Genomic DNA, 15,169 nt, shown 5'->3' on the forward strand with positions numbered 1-15,169 from the left:
CAATGTCACACCTACACAAATCTAGCACCTCATATCATTTACATTCCATCTGGTTTTATTATTACATTCTGAATAATAAAATAAACACAAACTCTTCCTAAAAATTATCTTATGGTTTTACTGCAAATTGCCACTTTCCCATGACACTCTAACAGAGTTGTTTAATGAAACAAGGCAGGAAGGTGAGTGCGATAGTAACATTAGGGGTGCCAGATTTTAATGCAACAAATTATTACTGAAGAAGAAGGTGATCATGAATGGGTTGCCACTTTTGTTTACATATCTTTCATCCCCTGCAAAGAGCCATTTGTTTGAGAAGAAGTTTGTTTGGAAAGTCTTTTTTTTTTTAAATGTATTTTTTTTTTTCTCTCCCCTTTTCTCCCCAATTTAGAATTCCCAATGTGCTCTAAGTCCTTGTGGTGGTGTAGTGACTTGCCTCAATCCGGGTGGCGGAGGCTGAGTCTCAGTTGCCTCCGCATCTGTGATCGTCAATCCACGCATTTTATCACGTGGCTTGTTGAGCGCGTTACCGCGGAGATGTAGCGCGTGTGGAGGCCCACGCTATTCTCCGCAGCATCCATGCACAACTCACCACGTGCCCCACCGAAAGTGAGAACCACACATTATAGTGACAACGAGGAGGCTACCCCATGTGACTCTTCCCTCCCTAGCAACCGGGCCAATTTGGTTGCTTAGGAGACCTGGCTGGTGTCACTTAGTACGCCCTGGATTCGTGACTCCAGGGGTGGTAGTCAGCGTCAATACTCGCTGAGCTACCCAGGCCCCTGGAAAGTCTTTTTCGTAGAAATTTGTTTATCTGGAAAGTCTTTTATTTAAAAAGTGGATTGTTTGGAAAGTCTTTTGCTTGGAAAGCTGTTTGTTAAGTCATATGTTAATCAGCCCGTTGGTTTAGAAGATTTGTCTCCAAACCCATTTGTTTATACACTAAGTCTTTGTCCAGAGAGCTGAGTATAGCTGGGTAATAAGTACTAAAGACACATCAGAATGGGCCAAGTATTATCAGCATTCTGTGAAAATAACATCACTTTTTATAAGATGCATGGACTATGAGAAACAGGAGAAAAATGTAGCAGAGGGGAAAAAAAATATTTATGTTAAATTAGAACTTTTAAATCCTTTAATACAGCACCCTGGCATTTTTAAGGATGAAAAATACAACTCTCTCTCTCTCTCTCTCTCTCTCTCTCTCTCTCTCTCTCTCTCTCTATTATATATATATATATATATATATATTATTTTTTTTTATTTTTTTAAATATGACAATAAAATTACACCACACCACAGTTGATCTTTCTTAGCTTGTGTGATGGCTTACCAACTGAATTCAGGTGATGAGGAGTGCGAAGACTTTTTAAGATAAGAAGGCGGCTGATATCTACTCAAACAAATTGGATGGTTCAAGACATTAGTTTTAAAAGCTATAGACTAAAGTAATTGGATGCTGATAGAATGCAGCCACAGAACGTGAGAGAAAATGAGACAGAATCACCAGGTGGAACAGACATAACAGGTGCTTAACCATAACTATAGATAATACATATTAGGGCAGGGAAATTTAACGTGTTAATTAATAGTTGACTGTTTAACGTGATAGAAAAAGTAACAAAATTAATGGAGTATCCATTTTTTTCACTTCCTGAAACTTCACTATAGTTTTCCCCAATTCCTGTGGCTAAAATTGGCATATATAAATTTCCAGGAGGTACATGCTCAACTTGACTGCACATCCTAGCACAGAAACTGATTGTGTGGTGCAGTGCATGCTTATTCATTGTGCATGATGCATGTTCCAGGCATAATAAACACGGGAGCAGATTTACTGTACGGAGAATGGAAACTTCAACTGCAGGTGGTGAGCCAGGTGTGAGAAAAAAACTTGTTTTCATCTTTTCACATTGCCCGAAAACGCTCACTCACTGTCAGAGAGACTGAATGACAGCCAGAGAAAATAATAATTTTGAGATTTAAAACTTTAGCAAATTAAACTTCATAATGCGTTGGCAATGTACACTTAGGTTTATCTTGCCAATAAAGCTTGATATGGATTAAATCTGCTCATTTTATTCTATTATTGATTTTTAATCACTGATTTTTTGGCATGTATACATACTTGTGTCAAAGATTTATAACTGTATGAATCTTTGACATATTTTTCAGATTAACATTTTTATTGGTTGATTCTCAAACATAACACAGACAGAACAAAGCAAAATATACATGCACAGAGTCAACCATTATCCCCCTTAACCCCCATGAATTCCCCTTCCCCTTCCCCCTCCCAGTTCCCAACCCCACCCCAACCCCAAACAAACATTCCCATGGTCCAAACCTGAGTATGCACATATAAACATGAAAAAAAAGGTTTCTCTCCACGTGGCCCTCACTGAGAGCCTGCCAGAAAGGTCATGTATTTGCTCCATTTCTTACCATATGCATCTAATCTACCAAGCTGTTTGAATAAAATCTTTTCGAATGTTGCCACCCTGCCCAATTCTGTGAACCACTCTTGAAATAAGGGCGCACCAATTGACTTCCGTCCTCTAAGAATTATTTGTCTGCCAATCATTACACTAGTTTGGACCCAGCTTTTTGTATATTTGTCACCTACTTTAATAACCGCTCTATCACCCAATATACATAGTCTGGGACAGAATGAAATTTGAGTATCTAAAACCTCACAGATAAAATTCTGTAGTCTTAACCAGTATTCTTGAATTTTAGCACAAAACCACAGAGCATAGGCCATGTTTCCATCCTCAGACTGACATCGCCAGCAGGTAGGTGTGTCTTTTAAACCAAGCCTAAACAATCTAGTGGGAGTCCAATAGAAACTATGCAGAATCCTAAACTGAATAAGGTGTACCCTTGCATCTCTAGACAATTCTTTCCCACTCCCCATCCTCCAATACCAAGTTCAGATCTCTTTCCCATAACCTCTTAAGAGCTGTTAAGGCTCCATCACCCAGACTCTGAATAAACAAGGCGTAATACACTGATGCTTCATGCCCCTTTCCAAAGGCTGTGAGCACCATACAAAGAGTGTCTGCAGCTTTAGGGGGTTGTGTACTACCACCAGAATTAGTACAATGTAAATGGCGAAGCTGTAAATACCTGAAAAATTGAGACCTAGAAATCCCAAATTGCTGTGTTATATGTTTCTCAAAGCTCTGTTTTCATAATGTCACCAAGTGTAGCAACACCCCTCTCCATCCATTCTTTCCAGCAAAAGGGAGACTTGTTAATACATAATTTGGGGTTCAGCCATATGCTTGAGGAGACATTTAGGTAAGTATCAAAATTGAACATATGGGAAACGTTTGTCCATACTGAGTGTAAGTGTGAGATAATAGGATGCATTTTACTTCTCTAGGCAATTTAATAGAAAGATTTTGCAATGGTGAAATTGGGGCAAGGACTGCTTGTTCAATGTTGTACCAGGGAGGGGCTCTCTCTCGGGTGGAAGAGACCAATGGGCCAAGTGTCTAAGATTAAAAGCATAGTAATAAAACTCAATTTTGGTGAGGCCTAAACCTCCTTTGTCAACTGGTCTATGTAACTTATTGAAATGTAACCGAGGTCGTTTACCATTCCAAACAAAAAACGTAGATATTCTATCAAATTGTTTAAAATAAGAAATAGGAACTTCTAGAGGGAGAGACTGCAGTAAATAATTTAATATGGAGATACAATTCATTTTTATAACATTGACCTTCCCAGTCATAGACAAATGTAGTGAAGCCCACCTATCAAATGGTCTGCACTTATATAACACCTTTTTAACCTTAGCAGTTCTACAAAGTGCTTTACACTGTGTCTCATTCACCCATTCACACACACACACCAATGACAGCAGAGCTGCCATGCAAGGCGCTAACCTGCCATTGGGAACATCTTGGGGTTCAATGTCTTGCCCAAGGACACTTTGGCATGTGGAGTCATGTGGGCTGGGAACTGAACCACTAACCCTGTGATTAGTGGACAGCCTGCTCTACCACCTGAGCCACAGCCGCTCATCACCTATCAACATCACACGAGAACTTTTTCATTAATGGGTCAAAATTAGCTAACTAAACCTATCAAATTTTCTGGAAATAAAATGCCTAAATACCTAATGCCTTGCTTGGGCCATTGAAAGGCGGCAGGTTGGAAAGCTGTGTTAGGGCAATATGCTGTCAGAGCAAGAGCTTCCGATTTAGACCAGTTCGTTGGAGAACGAATTAATAATTCTGTGGAGGCTAAGCACAGATTTTCTAGGGTCAGAGACAAATAATAATACAGTGGGTACTCAACAAAACTGATCCTCTTTACCACAGGAAGTACCGCCACGTAAAACTTTTAAATTCTCACATGTGAGACTCGTTCGCAAAATCACCGCCAGGAGGCGCAAAAGGGACACTTTTGTCACCATCGTTTAGTGTAAAGAAAGTGAGAGTTATTATGATTAATATTGTTAATATTATTATTTGTATAATGTTTTTTACATTTTGATGTGTAGAAGACGATCTAACAATGCAAAATAAATGGCAGCATTAAAGTTATAGCTTAGTTAGCTCATGAATTGGTATATAGAAAAAAAAGTGTTAGAATATAAGCCTTTTTCAATAAATAAAAAACTGTTGCTTCACAGATATAATTATCTCCCTGAAAATAAAAATGAAAATACATGGCGAACATTCATAATTTTATTTGTTAGCCGTACTGAAAAAAACAGCAATGCAAAATTAACGGCGTTAACCCGTATTATAATTGACCTGGCTAGTCAGTAGTGATAGACTAAAATAGAGTAGTTCAAATAAAACCCTGCTGATAAGCGTAATTAATTATATATATGCTCATTGATATGATTTAAAGTTACAGAGGATGGTGTGGAGTAGAGAAAAACTCAAAATCCTGAAGTGATTTTAAGTGGTAGTGTGCTTCGTACAACAGCACGACATGTACATCAAGCTGCAGGTTCGAGTCCTGTTTGTTTGTTCGGATACAAGTGGTAAGTAAAATATATCCAGCAGATTCATATACAAACATTTTGCGATGTGGCTGGCACTAGCTGGGTTCTAAACTATTTTTATGTGCATTTTGAAATTGTGTATAAGAATTCCTGAATGGAAAGCTTGATATGTGAATAAATTATGTAGGGAAATTTGGTAGAATAAATGTACACGGTATGGATTAAAGTGCCCGTGTACCTTCACCAATAATATGTAAGAGAATTTATAACGGAATTAGCTGTGTTAGACTGACCATTATAAGAAGGATAAATGACAAATGATCAGATCGTAAATCTGAATAAAATTCTCCACCATTAATATGTAATACAACGTGCTCGTTGTATCCGCTCACAATATATATGTAAGGAATTAGCTTAGAGTAATACTATTGTCATGGCTATTGAAAATAATATCACAAATATGTTTAGATATGGTTTGAGATTTGGAGCGCAGATCTTTATTTTTATCCCCTTTTCTTCCAATTTGGAATGCCCAATTCCCACTACTTAGTAGGCTCGTGGTGGTGTGGTTACTCACCTCAATCCGGGTGGCAGAGGACAGGTCTCAGTTGCCTCCACTTCTGAGACAATCCACGCATCTTATCACGTGGCTTGCTGTGCATGACACCGTGGAGATTCACAGCATGTGGAGGCTCATGCTACACTCCACGATCCACGCACAATTTACCACGCGCCCCATTGAGAGCGAGAACCCCTAATTGCGACCACAAGATGATTACCCCATGTGACTCTACCCTAGCAACTGGGCCAATTTGGTTGCTTAGGAGACCTGGCTGGAGTCACTCAGCATGCCCTGGATTTGAACTTGCGACTCCAAGGGTGGTAATCAGCATCAGTATTCGCTGAGCTACCCAGGCCCCCGGAGCACAGATCTTTAAAAAAAAAATGACGAGATTATTTATCAAAATATACCACAGTCAAATTATCTTTGAATACAACCAAGAATTTATTGCTAATCTAAACACCAAGAAAATCATGACAAACAGGTTGGTGGATGGAAATTATTTTCAACAGAGAACACTGAACTTTATGGAGTCTATAGACCATGCTATGAACCATCAACACTTAATTTAATATACCGTGATTTGAGATAGAGTTTACTCAAAATAAATTAAAGAGAAAGAGACGCCAGTACTTTCAGCGAAAGTTGGAGATTTCCTTGCATTGCTTTGGTTCTTTGTAGAAAGTTCTGGTTGTTCTGTCGATGCTTTGGACCTCTGTTAAGATTGTGGCTAGTTTGTTGCTGGGATGATGAGGCGGCTTTGAAGCAAGGCCTTCCATAAGGAACACTTGCAACACCAGTCATGTGTGTGAGTCGTAGAGTAGAGAGGGAGAAAAGCTTCCTCTGAACTTTGCGTTACGAGCTTTCCTGGACTCTACATCATGCAATGGCAGAAGGGTGCCGGAGAAGGCTAAGAGCCATGAGGGCAAGAGTGTGGAGGATGAAGAGAGCTGAAGAAGCAGCAGAAGAAGAGAGAGTTCTTCCTTGGTGGGGAGGCTTTGTACTATTGTGGCTGGCCACACCCCAAAGGTGTCTTGAGCCAATCAGAGGTGTCTTTTGCAGGGTCACATGGTCATTTCTGTCCCTCCTTCTGAAGGTGATTGATGATCCTTTGTGTAAAGACCTCTTAAAATTCCCGCTCAAAAAGTACATGTTTTCGTAATACATTTTAGATATCGAAATCGGTGTAAGAGACATGACATCTGTTAACATAAACATTCTCTACATAAATGGGCAAGCATTTACATATGAAACATGACATATTTTCACTTTATGGTTACTTCACTACACATTTACATTTGAATATACATTATTATACATTGTATAATTGAGCATCATGTGTGAACAAGGTCAGAAATGCATTCTATGATTCTAACCACAGTCAGGCATCATGTGAAGCATCCTAGCATATTAAAATTAGGAAGTGTAGAATGATGAGACAATGGAGTCTTTTAATAGTATTATAGTTCATAATACATGTATATGCATTGTTAAAAACCCAAGAAAAGTTAGTTTTGCGATCGTGTCAAAGTTCCAGATTAAGATGAGATGTCCTACAAAAAGAGTTCAAAGTGATTCTTCCAAAGACAGTAAGACAGTTTCCAAGCTCTGTCGTCTCGTACAGAGTTTTAGCATATGACACAGGAAATGTCTCATTTTGTACATTTGAAGTTATGAATCAAGCATTAGTTCCCTATCTGTCATTCACTCGACATTGTGTCAATGTAGTGATTCTAGGGGTCACTCTTGGGAGCCCGAGACACCTCTGGTCTTTGATAAAAGGCCAATGAAAATTGCCGAGTGGTATTTGCATGCCACTCCCCTGGACATACGGGTATAAAAGGAGCTGGTATGTAACCACTCAGTCAGATTTTCTCTTTGGAGACGAACGGTCATGCTCATTGAGCTGAATTCTACTGTTCATTCACCTCTGCTGGATCTGACGGCGCATTTCAGCGGCTTCTCCCTCCTCTGCACTGGTGCACTGCAGAGAACGCCCCTTGGCGCTTCGGCAGAAAACAAGAGAGTATATTTTCTGAAAGAGCTTTTTTCCTCTAAAAGAGTATATATTTCTTTAAAAGAGTGGCACACACGGAACATCTTTTTAAAGACGCGTCTTTTTAAAGATGCCTTTCCGATTGTGTGTTATTCCTGGTTGCAGTCATTATCTCTCAACTTCGGATGGTCATGATCGCTGTCTTTCGTGTCTGGTCGCGACCCACATGGAGGCAGCATTTGTGGATGTTTCATGTTCACATTGCGAGAACATGAGCATGGCAACGATGCGGTCGTTACGAAAGCAAGCCACCCCAGCGGCTCCCCGCTTCGGTCCTTCTACCTACAGGTATGAGGCCAGCACGGCTAGCACTGGGGGCGATTTGGGGACCCCAATGGCATCGTCTCCGCCAGGTATCCCCCCGCGGACCTCCCATTCCCCAGCACGCTCGTCTGCCCCAATCGGGCTTCCGGATGAGTTCGCCGGCTCGTCTCACAGCAAGTCTGGCTTCTTGTTCGGAGCCCACGAAGATGATGAGCTCTTGAGCGTTGGAGAACAGGCTTGTCCAGTCGGACGCAGAAGCCTCAGCTGGGCTTCCCGCCTCGGGGACGATTGCCCAGTCACAGGCCAATGCCGAAATGACGGACATGCTTTCCCGGGCGGCCTCGAGCGTCGGGTTAGAGTGGAACCCTCCGCTCTCCCCTGAACCCTTGTGGCTTGATGATTGGTTCCTGGGTTCGCGGCGCCGCTCAAAGCAGCCACGCCCCACTCCAGTGCCATTCCCGGAAGTGCACGAGGAGCTGACGAAATCATGGGAGGCACCTTTTACTACCCGGCCCCGATTCCGCAGTTCCCCCGCTCTCACTACCCTCGATGGCGGGGCGGCCAGGGGCTATACGACGATTCCCCCGGTGGATAAGGCGCTCGTGGTGCACCTATGCCCGCAGAGTGCTACCACCTTGCGCGGACGCCCTAAGCTCCCATCCAAGCCCTGTAGGCTCACGTCGTCCCTGATGGCCCTGAAGCCTACAGCGCTGCTGGACAAGCCACCTCTGACCTGCATGCCATGGCTCTCCTGCAGGTCCACCAAGCCAAGGCATTGAAAGAACTGCACAAGGGTAGTTCCACCCCAGATTTGATGCAGGAACTGCGCTCGGCGACCGACCTCGCTTGCAACGACATTGTCCCCTTGGTCCCCCTTGTGCGGAACTTGGATGCGTGGCTCGCGCTTTCCAATCCGTCGTGATGGCTGATCCGGACCGTCCGACTCGGCTACACGATTCAGTTCGCCAGGTGCCCGCCCAGGTTCAGCAGTATTCATTTCACCTTTGTCAAGAGCGAAAACACTGCTACCTTGTGCGCGGAGATCGCTACCCTCCTACGGAAGGGCGCGATAGAACCTGTCCCTCCAGCCGAGATGAAGAAGGGGTTTTACAGCCCCTACTTCATCGTACCGAAAAAAGGCGGTGGGTTGTGGCCAATCTTGGACCTGCGAGTACTGAACCGGGCCTTACACAGACTCCTGTTCAAGATGCTGACGCAAAAACGCATTCTGGCGAGCGTCCGACATCAAGATTGGTTTGCGGTGGTAGACCTGAAAGATGTGTACTTCCACGCCTTGATCCTTCCTTGACACAGACCCTTCCTGCGGTTTGCATTTGAGGGTCAGGCGTATCAGTACAAAGTCCTCCCTTTCGGCCTGTCCCTGTCTCCTCGCGTCTTCACGAAGGTCGCAGAGGCTGCCCTTGCCCCGTTAAGGGAGGTGGGCATTCGCATTCTCGATGACTGGCTAATCCTAGCTCACTCTTGAGACATGTTGTGCGCACACAGGGACCTGGTGCTCTCACACCTCAGCTGACTAGGGCTTCGGGTCAACTGGGAAAAGAGCAAGCTCCTCCCGGTTCAGAGCATCTCTTTTCTCGGTTTGGAGTTGGACTCAGTCTCCTTGATGGCGTGCCTTGCGAACGAACGCGCCCAGTCGGTGCTGGCCTGTTAGAAGGCATTCAAATAGAAAACAGCGGTTCCACTGAAACTTTTTCAGAGGCTCCTGGGGCATATGGCATCCTCGGCGGTTGCCACCCCACTCAGGTTGATGCATATGAGGCCACTTCAGCACTGGCTCCAGACTCGAGTCCCGAGATGGGCATGGCACCACGGGACACATCGCGTGGTCATCATGCCGGTCTGTCACCATCTTTTCAGCCCTTGGACTGACCTCTTGTTTCTATGGGCAGGTGTTCCTTTAGAACTGGCCTCCAGGTGCGTCGTGGTCACGACAGACGCCTCCAAAATGGGCTGGGGCGCTGTTTGCAATGGGCACGCAGCCGCCGGCCTATGGACGGGCCCACGACTGCATTGGCACATCAACTGCCTCGAGTTGTTGGCAATTCTGCTCGCCCTGCGGAGGTTTCAGCTGTTGATCCAGGGCAAGCACGTGTTAGTTCGGACAGACAACACGGCATATGTCAACCACCAAGGCGGTCTACGCTCTCGTTGTATATCACAACTCGCCCGCCGTCTCCTCCTCTGGAGTCAGCAGCACTTCAAGTCACTGCGAGCCACTCACATCCTGGGCAACCTCAACACTACAGCGGACACGCTGTCACAGCAGGTTACCCTCAGGGGAGAGTGGAGACTCCACCCTCAGGTGGTCCAGCTGATTTGGAGTCGATTCGGATGGGCACAGGTGGACCTGTTCGCCTCCCAAGAATCCTCCCACTGCCCGCTCTGGTACGCCCTCACCGAGGCTACCCTCGGCATAGATGCACTGGCACACAGCTGGCCCCCTGGCCTACGCAAATATGCATTTCCCCCAGTGAGCCTACTTGCACAGACCCTGTGGGAAGAGCCCCAGAGATGCGCAGTCGGATCAGTGCTTTCCTTCCTGCAGGAGAGGTTGGAAGGGAGGCTGTCCCCTTCCACCTTGAAGGTGTACATTGCCGCCATAGCAGCACACCACGACACAGTCGACGGTAAGTCCTTAGGGAAGCACGACCTGATCAACAGGTTCCTAAGAGGTGCCAGGAGGCTGAATCCCTCCAGGCCGTGCCTCATTCCCTCATGGGACCTCTCTGTAGTTCTTCAGGGTCTACAGAAAGCCCCCTTTGAGCCTTTGCAGTCAGCTGAGCTTAAGGCACTCTCCTTGAAGACTGCCCTCCTGACTGCGCTCACTTCCATCAAGAGGGTAGGAGACCTGCAAGCATTCTCTGTCAGCGAAACGTGCCTGGAGTTCGGTCCAGGTTACTCTCACGTGATCCTGAGACCCCGACCGGGCTATGTGCCCAAGGTACCCACCACCCCTTTTAGGGACCAGGTGGTGAACCTGCAAGCACTGCCCCAGAGGAGGCAGACCCAGCCCTGTCGTTGCTCTGTCCGGTGTGCACTTTACGCATCTATTTAGATTGCACGCAGAGCTTTAGGATCTCTGAGCAGTTCTTTGTCTGCTTTGGTGCACAGCGGAAAGGAAGCGCTGTCTCCAAGCAGAGGATCGCCCACTGGCTCATTGACACCATAACTATGGCATATCACGCCCAGGACATGCTGCCCCCGGTAGGGCTATGAGCCCATTCTACCAGGGGTGTAGCGGCTTCCTGGGCCCTGGCCAGGGGTGCCTCTCTAACAGACATTTGCAGAGCAAACACCCAACACCTTTGCAAGGTTGTACAACCTCCGGGTGGAACCGGTTTCGTTCCAGGTAGTGGCACGCAATACAAGCGGATAAGCCCGGGATAGCCGGCCGGGTGTATCGCTTGCACATAGCGCCTTCCACCTCCTTTTGAGCTGAAGATGTGTGCCATTAATTCCCAGTAGTGTTTACAAGTTTTGCTCCCTGGTTGACTTCCTCCGAGCCCTGTGGCAGTCGAGTTTTCGGAGAGACTCGCTGCCGGCCCAGTACACGTGCTAACTAAGAGTCCTGTTCTGGGGTAGGTGCTCCGCATGTGGCAGTTCCCTGTAAGGCTAACCCCATGCGATATATATCTTCTGCTAATTCGTTTCCCTGTTGGCAAACTGCATCTTCCTTGGGCAGAGCCCCTCTGCCCCAGTCTCCTTGTTTGTAGTAACTCCTCCCCCATTGGGCAGGACCTACCTTGAAGACTCTCCACATGGTTGGAAAGACCATGTGACGTATTTTTCCACTTAAATATCCCCCCCTCACTTTGGGTGAGGTGTGGTCTCCGCGGTGTCTTCCCCTTGGGAGGGACACCCCCCGACTAGACCTGGCGGCTCAGTCGGATAATCCCCCTTCTTTTTTAGGGAGTGGAAAAAAGAGAAGGGGAAAAGAGGCCACGACTGGGTTAAGCCTGTCTCTGTCTCTTGGGTAATATGAGGTTTTATGCTGACCATCACCTCTGCCCTTTAGGGTTGAGGGTCTTGATGTGTCCACAGGAATCTCTTCGTTCTCAAGATGGTCAACATTTGGCAGCTGAGGGTTTTAGCTAGAATCCTTGGCGCCAGCAGACCAGTCTTTAATTTATGACTTTGAGGAATGTTCGGTGTGACTGCTGGCCTGTGTGTCTTAGTTTTAATAACTTGGAAGTAAATATCAGTGTAAATTCTGGATTTAAGTCATTCAGCATGGAAATGAATAATTCTTCTGCCAATAAGATCCTACAATTATCAAAATTCGCTTAAAATTTAATGCGCTAGGAGGAGGTGGATTTTGTAGAGTTTTGCATTAGTTAAAATGCGCATTAAGGTTATGGAAACGCAAAACAATTACGTGTTTTGAACATTCGTGCACTTGTTATGAGTGTGTAATGGCTTGGTGTGACTGGCCCAACAAAATGACTGACCTTGGCACACAATTCTTTGAACACATCTCTTGACATACGGAAGTATTTAACCCACAGCTGGTCTTCAAAGTGGATCCTCACAATCCGCCAAAACAGTTTTGAGCATGTGTGCTCCTGAGTCCCAAGCAAGTGAAGGCATTTCAGCCCACATTAAATAAGATTGTACTGTGGCATCTCCGTGCAGCATTTAATAACCATTTTAAATAAAAAACACAGATTCTCTTTAGCCCCTGCATGTCAATTAAATAAAATTATTATGAAAGTACATTGTGAACTTTCATGATTTTATTTAATAACTATACTGAAAACACAACAATGATAGACAAAAATATAGTGTTTCAGCTGAAACCTCGCTCATAAGCATAATGAAATATATATGTGCTTATTTTAAAGTTCTTTTTAGTTTTTAATTCTAAAGGTAAAGAGGATGGTGTGGAGTAAAGAAAACCTTTTTAGTACACATGCAAACTGATAGCTCAGTGGTAGTATTTTTGGCTGTCAAGCCAAAGGTTGCTGGATCAAAACATGCTTTTTTATCTTGTTTGTATGTGTGAAAAAAATGCAACCAGCAGACAAATGATATGCCTAAATACACATTTGACCACATATAAATAGTAACATTTGGTATTGCTGATGTTAATTTCAACATTCAAAACAAATGCAGACATTATTTCAGCATTGCATGGTTTTTGTTTGCATTTCATTCCATTTGTGCTGTGGCTGGTACTGACTCTGTGTCCTGTAAAATTATTATTGGTCATTTGGTTTTATACTGCATATAATTTATACAATTACTCTTATATTTGTCGCCACAATTGTGTTTTAAAACCATAGGCAGAACAGTAGCATAGTGCGGCAGCATTCATGGTTACATAATAAAGATTATGATTCAGCTTAATTACATTAATACAGAACAATAGCGTGAGAGTCCTTTACTTGTATTTTTCCAAAGATCTGGGTGAAAATCTAAACATCCAAATCTCCTTTAAACTTTTGATGCGTCACAGCCCTCCCCCCCCCACACACACATCACCTTTGTCTGTGTTGGCATGGGGGATGGAAAACACCAAAAGTAGATAATAGACCACCTTTAACACCCACCTCGAGTGTTCGATTGTGTCATCAGAGAACTGTTACCTCAACTTAGCTTTAAGCAAAATGTAAAATGTACCCAACTGACATGTGGCATGCCATTCTTGCATACAATATATACGCATTTATTCACATAAATATTAATATTTTATATAGATGTCTTAAAAGCCAATTAAAACATTCAAAACAAATGCTAAGACATAAGACATGTTTTCAGCATTTAAATTTTTTTTTTTTTTAAGTTAAAATTTATGTTAATGTTTATAAAAGAAAGAGTCTGTCTTCGCTGCTAATGTCATGACATGGGAAGAAAAGTGGTTTGGGAAAAGCTGAATTTGAACCCGCCTAACAATCAGAATTAGCACCATAAACCGACACTCTACTGATCACCCATTGTCTAAGATAATAATTACATTTGACCAAGACGCTGAGATCCCGAGCCAGAGAAAATGCCCACAGAACTCCCTGCCTCCGATCACTGCAAGAACAACAGCTCACTCCCTTCAGACATTTTATTTCAACGTTTAAAATACTTTGTGGACATCTAATAAAATAAAGTATGTCTTCGATAACATGAAATGGGGATGAAACACGGATCTGTCCTGACGTCCTCTACAGATACAGCAACCATAGTATCATTATGGTATTTTGTAGTAAAATAATTGTAAACACAAAAATAAACATTGTTAATAGCTATCTTAAAACCATTTTACTGTATTAACACCATGCATTGTTAATTGCACCAAATCTAATTTTTCTGCCCAAAAAACATGGTTAATACAATATTACTATAGTAAAACTACCTTTATATTCATTTAATAGTATTAAAGATAATATTAAGAGTGGAGACAGGAAACAGAATGGGAAAAATGATGCAACACATGCAGACTCAAACCCGGACCGAACAGAGATTGATGCACTGACGTTACACCCTCAGCTACTGCAGCAATATGCTTAATGCACTGTTTGCAGGTTTAGACGGGGGTGCAAAAAGTCACTCCGAAAAATAACATTGAGCTTTGGGGCAACATTGAATAGCAAATATTATGTGTATTTGTAATGGCAAATTGCGATTCTTATTAAAATATTTTTACAAATTTTATTTGATGCTTCCATAAAGAATAATTCAGTTCACTTTTTCTTATGTTATTATTGCCAGGAGAATATAACATATGATACTATATATATATATATATACACACACACATAAAATAATTAATTCACATTTCATAATCCTTTAAAAAAATATGGGCTAGCCTATCGGCACATTAAATTAAAGCACAGGCTCAGTGTCTTGACAGTTTTCGGAAATTACAATTGTTTATATATGCTGCCTAATGATGCTTGTTCATAACGTCAGTGTATATGTATAAAAATATGCACAAATGATAATTCTCTCTAATGAAATGTGAATGAATAAATAGAAACAAATAAGTCCCGATGCGTGGGCGTCCTCGTGAACGCTAAATGTTGCAGGAAAGTGTTCATTATGATCTTCATTGCTGCGTCCCACCAGCAAATCAGTGTTTGTTCTTGTTTCTTCTTCTTTTTTATGTCGGTTGGCAAAACAAGCATTACTGCCTCAAACTGAATGGTTGTGATGTTGCGAGAAACAGCTTTGAGGCGTTCAGCTCTGGCCTGTTGAAATTCTATGGTTATAGCGCACTTTGGCGGTTTAAAGCTGCTAATGACTCATTAACGCGGTGAACACAGTGGCAAAAAAGCTTACTCTGAGTGGATACCCAGATGTATGTCAT

The 15,169-nt window shown here is 43.3% G+C and overlaps 1 protein-coding gene across 3 annotated transcripts in view; it reads right to left on the bottom strand.

Moving 5' to 3' along the window:
* The window catches only part of LOC127424247 (potassium voltage-gated channel subfamily D member 3-like), a 153,638-nt gene that overhangs the window by 16,444 nt on the left and 122,025 nt on the right, over positions 1-15,169 (bottom strand). The gene's annotated exons all lie outside the window — the stretch shown is intronic.

The sequence above is a fragment of the Myxocyprinus asiaticus genome, chromosome 33, assembly GCF_019703515.2.
Source record: "Myxocyprinus asiaticus isolate MX2 ecotype Aquarium Trade chromosome 33, UBuf_Myxa_2, whole genome shotgun sequence".
Lineage (NCBI taxonomy): Eukaryota > Metazoa > Chordata > Actinopteri > Cypriniformes > Catostomidae > Myxocyprinus > Myxocyprinus asiaticus.